Here is a 17,663-nt window from a genome sequence, read left to right on the forward strand (position 1 = left end):
GTACTCAGCTTATTTGGATGAAGCAGATGCTCAAGGAATACGAAGTTGAGCAAGATGTCATGACATTGTACTGTGACAATTTGAGTGCTATCAATATTGCCAAGAACCCTATACAACATAGCAGAACCAAACACATAGATATCAGACATCACTTCATCAGGGAATTAGTGGAGGATAAAATTGTTACTTTGGAACATGTCCCCACAGAGAGACAATTGGCTGACATCTTTACCAAACCCTTAGATGCTGCTACATTTGACAAATTAAGAGGAAATCTTGGGATTTGCCTCTTCGAAGAAGCATAGCAATTAAAGCCCCTTTTCTGTCTAACGGCTAGTTTCCTCGTAACTACCATTAACTGCCGTTGTGACATCATTGCTTCCTTCTCACTCAACTGCTATATAATCATCACCAATGACTTCATCACAATCTCACCACAAGTTGCCAATCTTGCTCTAACAATTTCTGATTCTCATCACTTACATTTCTCTCAATTTCTTGTTTTTGTTCGTTTGCTTTACCAGTTCATCATGTCTTCAAGCAAGAAAGAGTCTGTGAAAGGAAAGATAGAGAGAACTGCTGGTGGTGCTAGGGTTATGGGTTTGCACACAAGTTCTTCCTCTCAATCTAAGAAGAACTCAAGAACTCCTTCCAAGAAGCACTACAAGTCTCGTGCAACCCCATTGCAAAACCCAGAAGCCCCTGTGCCTGAGGAAGTCTCCAATACTTCTGTCTCTGCAAATGTTGAAGACGATGTCGCGACATTGTCTGATAAGCATGCCAAGGAAGTTTCACTCTCAAAGGATTCTTCCTCTTCATCCAAGAGTTCTGATTCCAAGGCTGCAAACTCAATGGATGCTTTGTCAGAGGAATCGATGAAGACTCCTCCTATTGTTCATGATGTATCTGATGATGAAGATTCAGAGGATGTGCCTCTGGCGAGTGTTGCTGCCAGAATGCTTAAGCGAAGAAGAGCATCTGTTGAAGAAACCCCTGTTGTCAAGAAGAAGAAAACCAAGATCACTACTGGATCTTCAAAATCAAGGGCAACCGATGCGTCACGGAAAGGCAAGCAGAAAGCTGTGGAATCATCAGGGAAGAAAGCCAAGAAGACTACTGGGAAAAAGCATAAAGTTTCCAGAATCGATTTGGAGACTGAATCAGATGTTGAAGGCGATGTCCTGGACATCACTGCCTCTGAGAAGAAAATGTTCTCTGGTAAGCGTATTCCCTCAGATATTCCTAATGTTCCTCTAGATAATGTGTCTATTCATGCTCCAGCAAATGCCTTCAAATGGAAATATGTCTATCAAAGACGTGTTGCCAAATAAAGGGAGATTGATTCTGATGTGTTAGCCTGCAAAGAGATCATTGCCTTGATAGCAAAAGCAGGGTTGAGGCAGACTGTGATGAACATAGGAAAATGTTATGACAAGCTTGTGAAGGAATTTATTATCAATCTCTCTGATGATGTTAATAATCCTGCCAGTCCTGAATTCAAGAAAGTGTTTGTCAGGGGTAAGTGTGTGAATTTCTCTCCTGCTATCATCAACCAAACCCTTGGAAGAAGTTTGGTTGAATTTGTTGAAGAAGAACTTTCTCTGGATACGGTTGCTGAGGAATTGACTGCTGGAAGAGTAAAGAAGTGGCCTGCTAAGAAGCTTCTGTCAACTGGGGTTCTGAGTGTGAAGTATGCTATTTTGAATAGGATTGGAGTGGTGAATTGGGTTCCCTCTAACCATACTTCTGCTGTTTCTGCTATGCTTGCCAAGCTTCTCTATCGCATTGGGACTGAAATTGCTTATGACTTTGGCAACTTTGTGTTTTCCCAAACTTTGAAGCATGCAGATACATGTGCAGTGAAACTCCCCATCTCTTTTCCTTCTTTACTGACTGCTATCATTCTGAAACAACATCCTAATATCCTCACTGTTGATGATGTTCCTGTGCCCAAAGGCCCTCCCATCACCTTGGACCAACGGTTGTTCCTGGACCCTCATGTCCTGGACATTGATCTGCCATCCAGTAGGACATCTGTTCCTGCCTCTATGTCTGCCTCAGGCACTCACAGTGTCATTGCTGAACTTGAGGCCATTTCCAAGGAACTTCAAGAGACGATCAGGATTGCTGCTGCTAGGAAGATTAAGGTGGATGCTCTCATTCAAACTCTCTAGGGGGAAGCTGGTCAAGAGGGTGAGCATACAGCTGATGCTGAGAGGGAAGGATCTGCAGAAAATGATGAGGAACACTCCTCTTCTTCTGGTGTTTAGTGCATCTCCTAGTTGATTTTTAGTTGGCCTTGGTTAAATTCTTTCCATCTTTGCCAAATTTGTGCTAAAAAGGGGGAGTAGTGTTTGTTGTGGTTTGTTTTTTTTAAGACTTGGTATTCTGGTTATGTTATGTAATACGTATGCAGCTTTGTCAAGACAAGACCAGTTCAGGAGATATTTTATGTTCAAGTGTTCAAGTGCTACAAGCTAGCTTCTGTTCAAGTAATACCAAGTGTGCTTGCTTAGTTTGTACTGTGTTGCATATGGGTTCTATATACTTTATGCAGTGTTTATTTGGATGCATCTTTTGAGGGGGAGTTCCTTCATGTTTTGGCTGTTGTGGATGCATTGGTTTGAGGGGGAGTATTTCTGCTGCTGACTCTGATGATTTTGATATTTTTTCCCTCTCTGGTAGTGAAGTTGTTTTTAGTCAAAATTTGACAAAGGGGGAGATTGTTGTTCCTTTGTTGTCATCAATTTTGTTAAAAACAACCTGATGTCCTAGCCGATGTTGTGACATCTGCCTTGATGAAGGCCAGGACATCCGCCCCTGCTGGCATGCAAGTGGGTCCCTTGTGGTTATGCTTTATGGTATGATCTGTGCTTACTTGAAGGTCAAGTAACTGTGTGTTGGGAGCCAGTTGCGGGTTGTTATTGTTGAAGCAAATCTGTGATTAAAAAGATTTGTTTCTATTTTTACTTGTTGATCACTCATATCAGACCTTGAAAGATTCTCTGCTGATATGAGTTGGATCAAAGTGTTCTTCAGCCCAAATAAACCCTAGCCGCCTCTGCTGAAGTATATATTGACAAAGACCTGAAGCTTGAAGTTGATCGAGAGAATTACCTTGAAGATCAAGTGTTCTTAAGAGTGTAAGTTGTTCTTTGTCTTTGTTAGTTGTGAACTCGTCTTGCTCACTGATTCTATAAAGTGAGACTGAGTTCTGTGTTGTGTTTGAGTGTCAAACAAACTCTGTGTTATTGTTGTTCACCAATCACTGTGGCAGTGATTGAGGAAAAGTGAGAGGGGCTCTCATACTTAGGCTGTGGTTCTAAGTAGAATACCACTGGGTAGATTAGGTTAAGAACAATGAACTTGATGTGTTCATGTGGGTCTGTAATACCTAGTTCTTGAGATAGTGGAATTCCTTTTCATTGGGCAAAAGCTAACCAGACGTAGGTGTAGTTTCACCGAACTGGGTTAACAACTTCCTGTGTCTTGTTCCCTTTTAGTTGTTTGTTGTTTTGTGTTCAGGTCTTTCAGTTGTATGATGTTCTAATTGATTGTCTCAGCATCGTGCAGGACATTTGTTCTAAGGGATCTAGAATATCAGGTTATTCTTTTCTCTTTTTTAAATTCTTATTATTGTTCTTCCTTCTTTTTGGTATTACAAGTATGCTATTCATTTGGCAATATGGTGAAGCATAACATCACCCTTTAGTTTATTATGATTTCAATTAGACTATAATAATCTTGGGTGCTAAATCTATGGTTTTGATTTCAAAGCAAGGGGAGAGATTGAGAAGACGGGTCATCCATGGCAGGGTGCAAGCGGCAAAGAAAGGGGGGTTGTCAAAGATGAGGACTCTCTCTGTGATCTCAATCTTCTCTTCCCTCCCTCCTTCTCCAAGGTCATGTATATCCATACTTCATGCCACTAAAGGTACTATATAGTATATACATATATTAGTAACTTCCAGAATGAAATTCCTTTTCATAAAATTCACATTTAAAATTACTATTTAATGGTTTATAGCCTAAAACTAAAACTAACGGGGATGACTAGCTGCAACTGATCTTTTGTTTAATGAAATTGTGTTTTCTTCATAGCTCTTTTGAAGTACCATTGAAGTAGAAAGAATCTGACAACTCCATGCCATATGCAAGAAAATTGCCTTCTCATAATTTTTTGTTATGCTTTCCTCATTCATTAGTTGATAAGTCATGAATAATATTAATCATTTTTCTACTTGCTTATAACTATTAGAAATAATGCTTAATGCCAGTTATGTTTCCTACTTTTAATCTTGCTTAAAGTGTCTTTAGTCAGTTACAAAGTAAAGTGCCTTTAAGATTCAGTTATAAAGTCAATGGTATTGCACTTTATTAAGAGTCACGGAGTAAGCTTTTGAGTTTCCATGAGTTACATTTCATCGTTATGTTATGTTTGTCTTTTTATTGCTGTTGAAATTTTATGCTTTATACACTTTGATTGCACTCTATTAAGAGTCATTGAGTAAGTTTTTGAGTTTCCATGAGTTACATTTCATCATAATTTTATGTTTATCTTTTTATTGCTGTTGAAATTTTATGCTCCATCCACTTTGATTTTATGCCTCCACTGTTAACCGGCAAAGTTAGCCTCTTATCTAAATTCTGTTTACGTTGCTTTGACTTTTCAAATGTGTTTTTGTAAGTGACTCATATAATTTGTCTATTGTTTTTAGTATGAGAGTTCTATAGTTCTTCCTCTTCTTCGCCTCCAATTGAAGAAAATTTGTGCAAGTTGGGAGCTATTTACCCTTAATTTAGTAGCATTACTTTGTCAGAATGGTAATTATTGTGTGTCACTGTATTAAGCTCCTACATTTTTAATGTAACTTTAACTTTTAGATTCAGCTCTCTAGATTGTCTTTTTTTTTAGTGGAATGACTAGCATTATATTGGCCAGTTTTTAACGGTTATTGTGGCTGTTCAACTTTCTTTTCTCAGCTTAGTTAAACAAGTCTTGCGTCCATTTAATTTCCAAAGAATTAGTTCCCTAAGTACTACTTTCTTTTTGTATAATTTTATTTTTAACAACAAAGCCAGGTTTTTTTTTTTCCAAAAAAAGGGATAAATTTGAAACAGGGAAAAACAAAGGTTTAGGAAGATGTAAATTTAAATTTAAAGTCAAAGGGGCTGAAGTTTGTATTACAGATCTGTTGAAACTACTTTATCAGAGGTAGTAAGCTAGGCCAATAGGACCATTAAAGACCAACATGAACTGTCTATGTAATTATTCCTGGGTGCAAATTTAATAGACCACCATTCTTAATTACAAGGCTACCTCGAAATTCATATGCTTCTTGATCTTAGACCAGATTTAATTATTATGCTAACAACGTAAATCAGAAGCCATCTCTTTTTTCAATTTTCCTGTATACCATAGTTTTGTGAATATGCCCAATATTGCACCAAATTTTGTATAAGTGAGCTCCATATGCGCATTAAGATTGTACAGTACAATCTGTACCCAATGCTATTATTCGTTGCTATAAAAGAGAAAGAGGAGAATACTCAGAATAGTAAATAAATATTTCTTTTACCAAATTGCATAAAGGGACATAAGTTACAAAGTAAAGTGGCGCTTTAATTAAATGCACCTCAAATCAATCTGACAGTCCTTGTGCAATAGACACTCCAAGTCTAAAACTGGACAGACCAAATAAAATATAATTTCTTGCATTGAAGTACATTCATGAATGGTGCAAGTGAAACCACGTGTGTGTTTAGGGTGCATTATAGGATTTCCTTGGCTACCAATACGTCACATTGATATGCATGTGGTCTGAGCCACCTTGCAGAAACATCAAAAGTGTGAAAGAGGTGGAAAGAATAGAGTTATAGGAAGAAAGAGAGAGAGAGAAAAAAATAAGAGATGTGATATGTGATAATATGATTGAAAGATAAGAGACAAATAGATAAAAAAGTGAAGTAAAAGTGAAATTAAGGTGTGAATAAATCCTAACTCAATTAATTAGGTTACACCATTTACCATTTATGTCAACACGCTACACGATGTCATCATCTTTATGTCAGCTTTATGTCGACACGCTTCCTAATGCACTTCAACTTTATGTCATTGTGCTCCATCACTTCATATCCACACACTTAACAATGCACTTAAACACATCCTCTCACATATTTCGTTGGACCTTATCTCAACTCTTCTATATTCATACGCCATCTCTGATTGCTGAGATTTGGTTTTTCACTAGCTGTATGTGATTAAAGAACTCTGTGATCATAAAATTTGTACAAAAAATAAACTAGTGGAATTATTGATGCCAAATGGGCTTAAAGTGTCATTACTTCTGTAGGCGCATCTTGAGTTAACATAGTAGTTTCTTGACTTTGTGTAGCACTTGAATCATCACCTCTTCTTTTTTGTTGTTGACTTTGTGAAACACTAGATTTTAAGCTATACTATATTGAGAGCCTGAATATGCTATTTGTAGTTCGGTCAAGTATCATCCAATTCCTAACAATGTCTTGTGCAAAGAAAACTAGTTTAAGAATTGATTATAAATTTGATCTTGTTACTTATCGCCCCCTACATATCACATATTACCGAATTATGATATATACACACCTTTTCACTTATTTTCCACCTTCATTTCTATCTATTTCTCTTTTTTCTATCAATCAAATCATCTATCACATCTTTACTTTCTCTCTCCTTTCTTCCTATCTCTCTCTTCCTACACTTCTCCACACCTCATTTTTGAGGTGTGAAGATATAATTATCCCATATTACCTAGTTAAGAATAAATCCTGTCACAAGGAATTGGACAAAATAATTTTATTGTTATCTTCACTTTTGTTACAACATGGTACAGGTAACGAGTACAAGGAGTTCAAATATCATGTTCTTGATATCTTATACTAATGAAATGAGTACAAAAGTCTTGTTCTTGATAGATGTTCTTCACACTTGATTTTTCAACTTCAAAGTTGAAACTTTAGTTGCTTTGGTGGAAATTCTTCACACTTGAGTTTGTAATTCTAGTCACCACTATGCTTCAATCACAAATGGGTTCTTGTATGATCCACCTGTATATAGCACAAATTTATAGTTTCAGATTCAATATTAACCAATTTCAAGGCTAATTAAAGAGTTTTTTTAATAACACCAATGCTACTTCTACAAAAGCCAGTTCCAATAACCAGTTCTACAAAAGTTTCTGCTTCCACCATGAAAAGATGTCATAAAGAGAGAACAGAGATGCAAATAGTCAAGGTAGAGCTCCTAATCACAATAAAGCTGCTGAAATTTCAAAAAGGAAACATCAACGTGAAGTTGTTGATGCTATTCTTTACTCATCTTTGATATCTAGTGTTGATATCTACTCCCTAGGCTATAGTGTTGCATCTGTCCTTATAATTCAAAAAGTAATAAAGGTCAAGTCTAATTTATATTCTAACAATAAATTCACATAAAAAGGTGTTACTTGGAACTGACAGAAGTGAAGGAACTGTGCCGCCTGAGCATGTAGATTTGGATCTAGTTAAAATTGATTAACCACTGGATTTTCAGTTTTTCCTGGCTTGCACCGTTGTTGACTGGTTTAGTTAAGAATTTGGCAAATAGATTCTCTAGCTTAGTTAAAATTTCAAAATACATTGATAAGTGACATCAACTTTAGGACCAAAAATCAGCTATTAATTGAACATGATACTATTTAGGGGGGTGGGGGAGATTCATCATATAATAGAGATATATTGATAATTTCAAGCAAATAGAGATTTTCAGATTCAACAATATACCACAACACAAACAATAGTAATTATCCTTATAATTCAGATTTAAGCAAATAGATATTTTCTTATTCAGCAATATACCACAAACAATAGTCATTATCCAAGCTAAGCTAATATTTCATCCGTTAAAGAAAAAAAAAAACAATTTTGCATTCCTCCAATACACAAAACAAGGTTCTCAAAGCACAAAAGGCATCTCCTTGCTGTATCCATGACTTAGTTTTCGAAAATTTCAACATGGGTAACACTTTCAGACTTACAATAAAAAACCATAAAGCTAAGATTTTGCAAGTTTCCACAGATACCCACAAAAGTAAATACCCATGAAAAAAAAAAACAAAAACACAAAAACCCCATTTACTCAAAACCCTAAAAAAGAAACTGATATTTCAAATTCTGAAAAACCCTTAAAAACAAGAGAAGAAATGAACCTGACGATGTTTATGTCAGAGAAACAGGATAGGGCTAGAGTCTTGAGGAGTCCGTAGCCAATTCCGCCAGTGCCAACCATGAACACTTTTGCATCCTGCAAAAAAAAAACCCAAAATGACATCGGAGGACTGCAAAACGACGAAGGTGAACAAGTGGAGGGTCATTGTTCACTACCTGAATAACCAAGTGATGGAGCTTGGGAGTGGTGATGGCTTCACAACCATGGAAGGGAAGGAGCTCGCGGTTTGCTGGTGGTGTGGGTGTGGCTCGCCTGGAACAGAAGAAGCGACGATGGTGCTTGGCTCTGTGGAGGAAGGAGGAGCCATGTTGGCTGTCGTGAGAGAAGGAGAAGAAGAATGGAATATGGTGAGCAGGCCAGCACCGAGAGCGGAGATAGAACGATGAGACGCGACGACGGTCATGAGCTTCAACGGCCGTGTGCGGTAAGACGCCGGAGAGGAACCGGATCCAACTGTAAAGTGATAAGGAGATGCAGAAGAGGTAGAGATAAAGAGATAGTGAAAATGTGAGAGTAAGATGAAAAGGACAGATTAGTGAGATAGAAAATCTCAAGTACGATAGAGATAAGATTTCTATAATCTTTTATTTTTTCTCTCTCCAATTGAGTCCTGAATACTTTGACAGATGAATAAAAGAGGGAAACTAAAAGAAGGAAGAGGGGAACTCTAAAAGGAGCAGAAAGATTAAAATAAGCCAAAAAAGGAGGAGCTCACAGGTAAAATCAATTGACTAAAATCAGTGTTTTAATCTAAAAAAAATCAAAATATGAGTGGGAAAATTTTAATTTTGAGCGCCAAAAATTAAAATCAGGTTATTTCGTTGATGTTAATTTTTATGCACTGACAGTATAAAAAGTTTTACACAATCATCAATCACAACCTTCTATTTCCTATTTTAAATATTATTAAATTTAAAATTAATTATGAGCCAAAAAATTGAGATATGATTGAACCTGTGTAAACTTATTTACACTGTTAGTGCATAAAAATCAATCTCTATTTAATTATTAGTAGAATAAAATCAGTTATTTACTTGAATAATTAAATGTGTATGCACCGACGGTGTAAACTTTGTTTACACTTTACACATACATCCAATTAAACTTTAGATTGTATATATGAACACGTCAAGTTGGCTAATCTTTGTAACTTATCAACCTTGAAAACTTTATCAGGTTGTTTCGACAAGTTGATCTTAACCGAAATATCTAATCTTAAAAACTTAAAAGCTTTATATGCCTAGTTATGTTGTTTTGACATGTCAATAATCTTGCTTGAACTAGCAAATATTAGGAACTTAAGATCGAGATTAGTTAACGATGTGTTGGTTCAACATGGTCGACTTTCTGACAAGTCACTCTTGACCTTTTTATATAAATATAATCTAACATCAATTTCATTTTGACCATCCATCGTGATAATTTTGATCCTCCATGAGTTTCATCCTGGCTATCCATCAGGTTCATCCTAATTATCTATCATGATCATATTGACCACCCATCATGACATCCATCATTATGATCACAATCATCCATCATGTTCATCTTGATCATCCACATGGTTCATCTTGATCATCCATATGGTTCATCTTGATCGAATATTCTTTACAGATGCTATAATTGTGGCCTGTCCTACCAATATGGTCATTAGAATAGATACTCTAGTTTAATCAGAACTATTAAAACAACTAACCTTAAGTTAAGAGTGTAACTAGAATAACTAACCCTAGCTAGAGACTATTGAATAACTAACCTTAGGTTATTAAAGTTAGTAGAACATGTAATCATAGTTTAATCAGGACTATTAAATAACTAACCCTAGTTCAAGGTCCAAGTGTAAATGTTCTATAATTTCCTCTTCATCATGGGGTTCTCTGAGGTGTGTCGTAACTCTCGAGGGTCCAAATCAAAGAGTTTAATCATCATGAAGTTAATGCTTAAAGTGGTCGAGAAGGATAAGATTCATCTCCACCTGCTGTAGTTCATTTTTTCATCCCTCCTCTTTATTATGATTATCAACATAATTAAGAGTATTTATAATAACAACCAACAATTAGTTAATCATTTATTTTAACTCAGATTAATCAATCAAAGTGAGATTTTATTAATTTCAAAAACTGTGAATTAAAGTCTCAAAAGTATGTTTTTGATATTAAAAAATCCTTAGAAAAAGCTCATAAATTAAATTAGAAGAAAAAAGAAAAATGGGCTAGTTTTTTTTTTTCATCTGCTGGCCCCTCATTTTTTGGTGCAAAAAACACATATCTGGGCCTTTTTGCATTAGCCTATTCTGTTGGTTTTTTTTGTTTGGCTGATGGCCCTTCACTTTTCTATAAGGATTTGATTTTTTTTTCTTGGGCTAGTTTTTTTTGCTGCTGACCCTTCCTTTTTTGGAGCCAAAAACGCATATCTGGGATTTTTTGCATTAGCCCATTCTGTTGGTATTTTGTTTGGCTGATGGCCCTTTTTTTAATACTTTGACTCTTTTTTTTTGCGCTAACACAAGTTGACTAATCTTAAGTTAAGAGAACCACTATAATAGATAACCCTGATTTAAGCTCTAGTTTAACTGAGACTATAGAATAACAAGCTCTAGTTTAACTGAGACTATAGAATAACAAACTCTAGTTTAACTGAGACTATAGTATAACTAAGCTTCAGTTAGGAGGGTCATTAGAATAACTAACCATAGTCTAATCGAGATAATAGTATAACTAACATTCGTTTAAAAGGGTCAATGGAATAACTAACATTAAGTTAAGAGGTCATTAAAATGGATAATCCTAGTTTAACGTAGACTTTAGAATAACTAAATTAGGTTAAAAGTGTCATTATCCATCAATTCACTAGTATTCATTTAAATATTAGAATTGATCTAATCATATCCGCAAATTTAGAAAGATTTTCATGAAATGAATACCACCGTTGCTTCTGGAATGATCGAAAACCTTAGAATCGGCTCCTCTTGGACCCAAAACGGATAAAAATGACAAAAATTATTAAAAAAACACATTACTTAAGTTTATTCAAAGGCCAATATCTGATCCTATTTGCAAATCTGGAAAGATTTTCAAGAAACGAACCACACCATTGCGTCCGGAACGGTCGAAAACCTTAGAATCGACTCCTCTTGGACCCAAAACGGATAAAAATGACCCAAAATTTCCAAAAAACACATTCTGCCACATGTCAGCACGAGAACAAGCCACGTCACGTCTCTGACGTCATCAGGTGCGTGTGTCTCACAGCCGAGAGTGGCCGCCACTCTCCTTCTTCCTCTAGCGCGAGTGGGGCGCGTGGCCGAGAGTGGGGTCACTCTCCGGCCACCTCGCCGGAAAGTGCGGGAGAGTGTGGCTTTGTCCGGGCTCCGTTTGAGATTCCGGAACTTGTTCCGGACTCGTCTCAGCCTTCTGAATCCATCCATGACCTCAGATTTTCATTTTGGGAACTTTTAAAAATGGGTCATTTTCGAAAATGATGATTCCGGCCACCTCAAGTCCCCATCAAAGCTCTAGTATGACTTGTTGGGACCGTGACTAGACAAGGAACATCAAGGAGACACAGATTTTGCACAAATTCTCACCAAACATTGAACAAACAACAACATAAAATTATTTTTCCTAGCTAGTTACCACTTATGGAACCCAGAAAGTAAGAATAGTTTTATGCAATTATTTTTCTATTCTTTCACTATACTTATCTATGAGATTGTTATCACCAAACCATAAACATATTTTTTGACATGGACAACCCTAGTTTTAGATCCACAACTCATCAATGCACAATCCCCGCTTTTGGATCCACCACTCTCCATCCTCATTTGGTTTAATCCATTTTCACTCGTAGGAGAAGGAGAAAGTAAGTTTGGAGAAGAGAGAAGAACAATGGATCCTTTAGATTTTGGATACAAAAAATGAATTTAATCCATGGTTTTGTGTATATATAGTTAGGACTAATTTTAAGATATCAAAACTAATAGCATCTATACTGGATTGGATAAACATTGCAGTCATTTACGTGAATATAAAAATGTAATAGGACCAGAGATATATTTTGAATAGTGCATAGGACCAAGCCATAATTATTTTCCTCAACTGATCCGAATCATTCAATTAAAATGTTATAAATCAATGGCTAGGAAAGGGGAGGCACCCATGCCTCTTCAGAAAAATGGCATATGGAAGCTTTTACTTTAATAAATAAAACATATTATTATAAATTGAGTCAATTTTACTTTTACTTTATATTATCATTATTATTTATTAAAAAATATCTCTAATGACAATTTTATTTTTAAACATGAAAAACCTAAAGCATTTACGTTTGTTATTAATATATTGAAAAATATAAAGGTTGGTAATAAATAATTAGTATTATTATTCATGTATAGGTCAAATTAAATTAACTTATATATATATATATAGATATCGTTAATTTTAATAATTAATATATTTTTAACGTATAAAGTTTAGTGTAGTTTTATTTAAATATTTAAAAAATCCTCAAAATTTGATTAATAACTAAAATTAAAATAATTTTAATATATGGGGGATGGAAAATTTTTAAAATTAATAATTATTATAAACTATGATAAGTAACTAATTAATATTTTACTAATGTAAAAGTCAAGTCAATTTTATTTATTATTATTGTTATTATTATGTTATTTCTTTTGAATATTTCTTAAGTTGTGATTACTTATTGAAATTTAAATAAGAATAATTTTTGATTTTAAATATGAGTAATTTCTTTCTTAGCTTGTTAATTATGTATAAGTTAAGTCATTTTCAGTCATACATATATTGATTATATGGAACGAATCTTCTAAATATATAAGGCCATCAATCGCTAAATTAATACACCGATACTGAGAGGTGGAACTTTTTACTATTAATGCAAGGATATGGTCAATAGTTCTCACAAAAGTCAAAGATTTCTCTATGGAGCATTTATATCAATGTGTTTATAAATTTCAATTTACGATGCTGCTTTGTGTACAATACTTAAAAATAGAGAGGAGAGCTCGAACAAAAATATGTTGAAGTTGTTGGTTACAATAGCTTCTGTCTTGGTGATCATTGCAACAGATAAGTCTATAATACATGTACAGAGTCAACCAGATAGAATTCATGTGCGTATTCAAAATGACTTGGGTGATTTTTATACCCAGCTTTATGCCCATTGTCAATCAAAGGATGATGATATCGGCGAACATTATATTATGACTGGACACTATATAGAGTGGAAATTTAATATGAATATTATTGGCTCTACTTTGTTTTGGTGCAATTTTGCATGGAATAGTACGAAAATAAGATTTGATGTTTATAATGCCCATCATGATGATCTTCACTGTGATTCGCAATGTTGGCGAAGTATTAGACCAGATGGAGCCTATTTTTACCATCAGTACCATCCACGAAACCAGTGGTTGAAGAAAATATCATGGTGAAGCAACAAACCATTATTAGTTTTGTTGTTCAACGGAAAATATAAATAAAAATACTCATTTCCTTTATATATGTTATAGTTTTAATATATATTTTGCTCCTAGTTATTTGTTACTTTAAAAATTTCAGGACAACATTAATTAAGTTTTACCAATTATACTTTTAACTTTAATTAATTAGTATCAATGAGGAGTCAAAATTAATAAGGGAGATAAAGGGTATATTGGCAAGTTAGAAGGATCTCAGACTTTTATTTAGCATTAGGTCAAGTTGGCGCTAGTTTACGAAATGATGTAGTGTCGACCTTTAAGGCCAGTAGAGTAGGCGCGTAACCGATGCTAAATATCATCGGGCAGACCGATGCTACTTTTAAGTAACATGAAACAAAATTTTAATGCTTTGCTTCAATTTGGAGTCAGACTGAATGACGCTAAGAAACGTTTATTAGCATCAGAGTCATGGCTGACACTAAGTTTTGATGCTAAATCATGTCTTTCTTAATGTTGACATCCTTGTGAAAAGGAGAAATAATATGTACTGAAATCCTATATCCTTATTGATGTAACCTTTGCAGGTAATCCGAGATGACACAAGAATGAAGTTGAATTATGTTCATTTAATTCTTGTTTTTTCCAGCAAAGAACTCTTATCTCTAGTCACCTTACTATCAACACATTTTAAAACTTAGAATCAGATTAAATCATATTCTAAATATTAGCACGTTATGAACAGGTTCAACCCTTCAATTGAAACTTTAAAAGATAAGCAACAAAATACATATTCCTCAGTCATTTAGTGATCCTTCAGCTATATTTTTTGGAGATGTTTTTACTTTTGCTAACTGGTGTATTTCATGTCTATTTCCTCATTAATATATTTTCTTCTTTCGAAAAAAAATATAATATAAACGATAAATAACATATATAAGTGATAGAAGATCACACAAGCAATTTTCTTACGACCTAAGGGATTTTCCATCAAATCTTCCACAAGATACATTGAGTTTGACTTTGTTTCTCCACGAAAGTAGTCTTTGCCTTAGCCTCTTCAAGCTATGCTACAAAAACGTTTTGCAGAACCTCTGCAGGTTCAGGTATGAACCTATGTAGGTTGCAAATACCGACTTCTGCGAGTCCTAAACTATCAAGCTTTCTACTCATTGTGAGGATTTCTCTTTATTCTTAGCTTTGAGAAGTTGTACATTATATTAGGTTGTTGGGTCCTTGTGGTTGATTTTTGGGTAATCTTGGCTTATGGGCTCTCTAGTTTTTTTCTGGTGTTTCGTTTGTTGTTTGGTTTTTGTCGGCCCCCTTATGGGGTTGTACTTTGCTTTTCTTTTTAATAAATTATTTTGCTCTCTAAAAAAAGACCCTATAAAATAGATTACGGGCATTTAAGTATTTTAACAATATCATAATATTATTTATATTATTACTATTATGTGTGATTTATCTAGATTAGATATTATTTCAAATATAAAATCAGTTTTCCACCCCCTTTTCTATAATTTTTCTCCGTGAGCCAAAACCCTTGTCTGGGTTAATTTGTAGAATATTCCAATTAAATGCTAAAGATTAATTGGAATATTCTACAAATTAACCTAGACTAGGGTTTTGGCTAAGGGAGAGAAAATTATAGAAAAGGGGGTGGAAAAGTGATTTTATATTCTGAAATTAATTAATAATTAAAGGGGATAATTGGAGAGTTGGAAATCCTTGGCCCAACCATTTCTATAAATAGGCCTTTCTAGCTTGAGATTTTTCATTCACTTGAGCTCTCCTTTCTCACTTAATATTTTCCTGAGAAAATCATCAACTCCTCAAGAACCTCTCTCTCTCTCTCTCTCTCTCTCTCTCTCTCTCTCTCTCTCTCTCTCTCTCTCTCTCTCTCAACCCGTGTTTTTAGGGTTGAGAGAAAATTATAGAAAAGGGGGTGGGAAAGTGATTTTATATTCTGAAATTAATTAATAATTAAAGGGGATAATTGGAGAGTTGGAAATCCTTGGCCCAACCATTTCTATAAATTGGCCTTTCTAGCTTGAGATTTTTCATTCACTTGAGCTCTCTTTTCTCACTTAATATTTTCCTGAGAAAATCATCAACTCCTCAAGAACCTCTCTCTCTCTCTCTCTCTCTCAATCAACCCGTGTTCCTCTCTCTCTTTCTCCTTGAGGAAGATTCAAGCTTACTCTTGTGAAGATCTTGTTGGTTGGAGCCTTTGGGTGCTTGGAAGTAGAGGATATTCAAATTCTTCGTTGTTTTTCGTAAAATCCTTAGAGGTATTTGCTCAATCACTTTAAAAAAATTGAATTTAGTTTATAGGTTTTCTATGCTTTGACCCTTTGAAAAAGAAAAGAAACTATTCCTCCCTGTTGTTGTTGTTGTATGTGTGACTAGGCTTTGGAATTATGGTTAGAAAATTGTTTATTAACTAAGGAAATTAATCTAGAGATTTGCCATGATAATTAGGAAAAATTGACCTTGGGAATAAATTTAATGTGCATGGAATCATAGCATTATGAAGATAATAATTTCCTCTTTAAATAATGCTTTTGAATCTTAAAGATATGATAATGTTTTAAAAAAAAATAAAGAGTATGCATCAATGAATAATTATTTACCCGTAGAATATCTCAAGTGGTAGGAGCTGAAGACATATGTGTTGAGTAGGGAGAGGTTCAAGGATCGATTCCTGGCGGATGCAATTTATCTTTCCGATGTACACAAAAATTTAAATGAGCAAATTAGACTATTATTTTTGAATTATTATTGGCCATAAGAAAACTAGGCTTCTTCTATAATTTATTGAGAGGATAATTAATTTATGTATACATATGTTGCATATCACGAATTTTATTAAAGAAAAATGAAATCAAATTAGATAAGATAAGGGATTACTTCTTAAGGAGACTTGTTCCTCTTTTGAAAGCTTGAGTCATCATGACTTTGATTTTCCTTTGAACAACCTTGCACAAAAGTGGCTTCTACTGGTTTTCTGAGAATCGTTGGGATAGTTTGGTAGGTTTGGATTATGCAGGTTCTGTTTCAATTTTTATGGTTGGTTATTTCTAACTTCCAGCATGTCTTTTTGTAATAGGTTGAAGCACCCATTATGCTTCTTCTTAATTAAAACTTTTCGCTCATAAAAAAATAGCATCTGACAGCATCAACATCAACCTGTTCTATATTTTTTGTTGATTTATTTTCTCATGAAGTCCTAGCTTTGTGGTCATTATATCCTTTTGTACTCCACCCGTGGGTTTCATGATATTGCATAAAGTTATTTTGAAGTAAGTATTAATTGATTATGTAATCTTTTGTGTTGAATTGGTTGTTTAGGTTTGTCATCCCCCAAATTGATAATTAGCATGTCATATACTATCATCTAGATGCAGTAGTTTTAGTTGTTGTAAGCATTATGTGCTTGATTAGTGGATAAATGTACGGTAGTTGATTTGACTTTCAAGTCCAAAGAAGTTTATTGTTTGTTCAGCTTAGCTGAATGGATCAATTATCTTATTAGTTGTGTTGAATTTTTAAAAAATAACACAATTTTAGGATCCAAAAATTATTACACATTAATAATATTTATTAGTAAGGGGAGAGTTAACTTCACACTTATATAGTATGAGCTGAATCCCAAGCTAATAACACTGCTAAAAGCTCCATCAATGTCAATATACGTTATAAAGAGAGTAGTAGCCAAAATGCTACTCCCGATTATCCCATGTTTTGTGTGTATTTTTTAGCACATGTATTGTGGAAAGTTATATTTGAAATAGATATTGTTGGGGAATGTATGTTTTCATACCCTACATCTCAAAGTTTAATACAACCATGAAATAGTAATTAATTTATATTCATAACAAATTGTTGGTTATAATTAAAATTAGCAACCATGCATCGCACGGGTCACTATCTAGTGGTATAACATGTGTGATTTGTGTGCTTTAACATGATTTTGCGTGC

The 17,663-nt window shown here is 34.5% G+C and overlaps 1 long non-coding RNA gene across 1 annotated transcript; it reads right to left on the reverse strand.

Moving 5' to 3' along the window:
• Positions 1-6,846: 6,846 nt before the first annotated feature.
• Positions 6,847-8,847, reverse strand: LOC130720241 (uncharacterized). The gene is made up of 3 exons (XR_009012992.1): positions 8,401-8,847; positions 8,226-8,320; positions 6,847-7,086 (listed from the first exon to the last, which is right to left on the reverse strand). It is a non-coding gene; the product is annotated as an uncharacterized LOC130720241 (long non-coding RNA).
• Positions 8,848-17,663: the final 8,816 nt, after the last annotated feature.

This window comes from Lotus japonicus, chromosome 5, assembly GCF_012489685.1.
Source record: "Lotus japonicus ecotype B-129 chromosome 5, LjGifu_v1.2".
NCBI lineage: Eukaryota > Viridiplantae > Streptophyta > Magnoliopsida > Fabales > Fabaceae > Lotus > Lotus japonicus.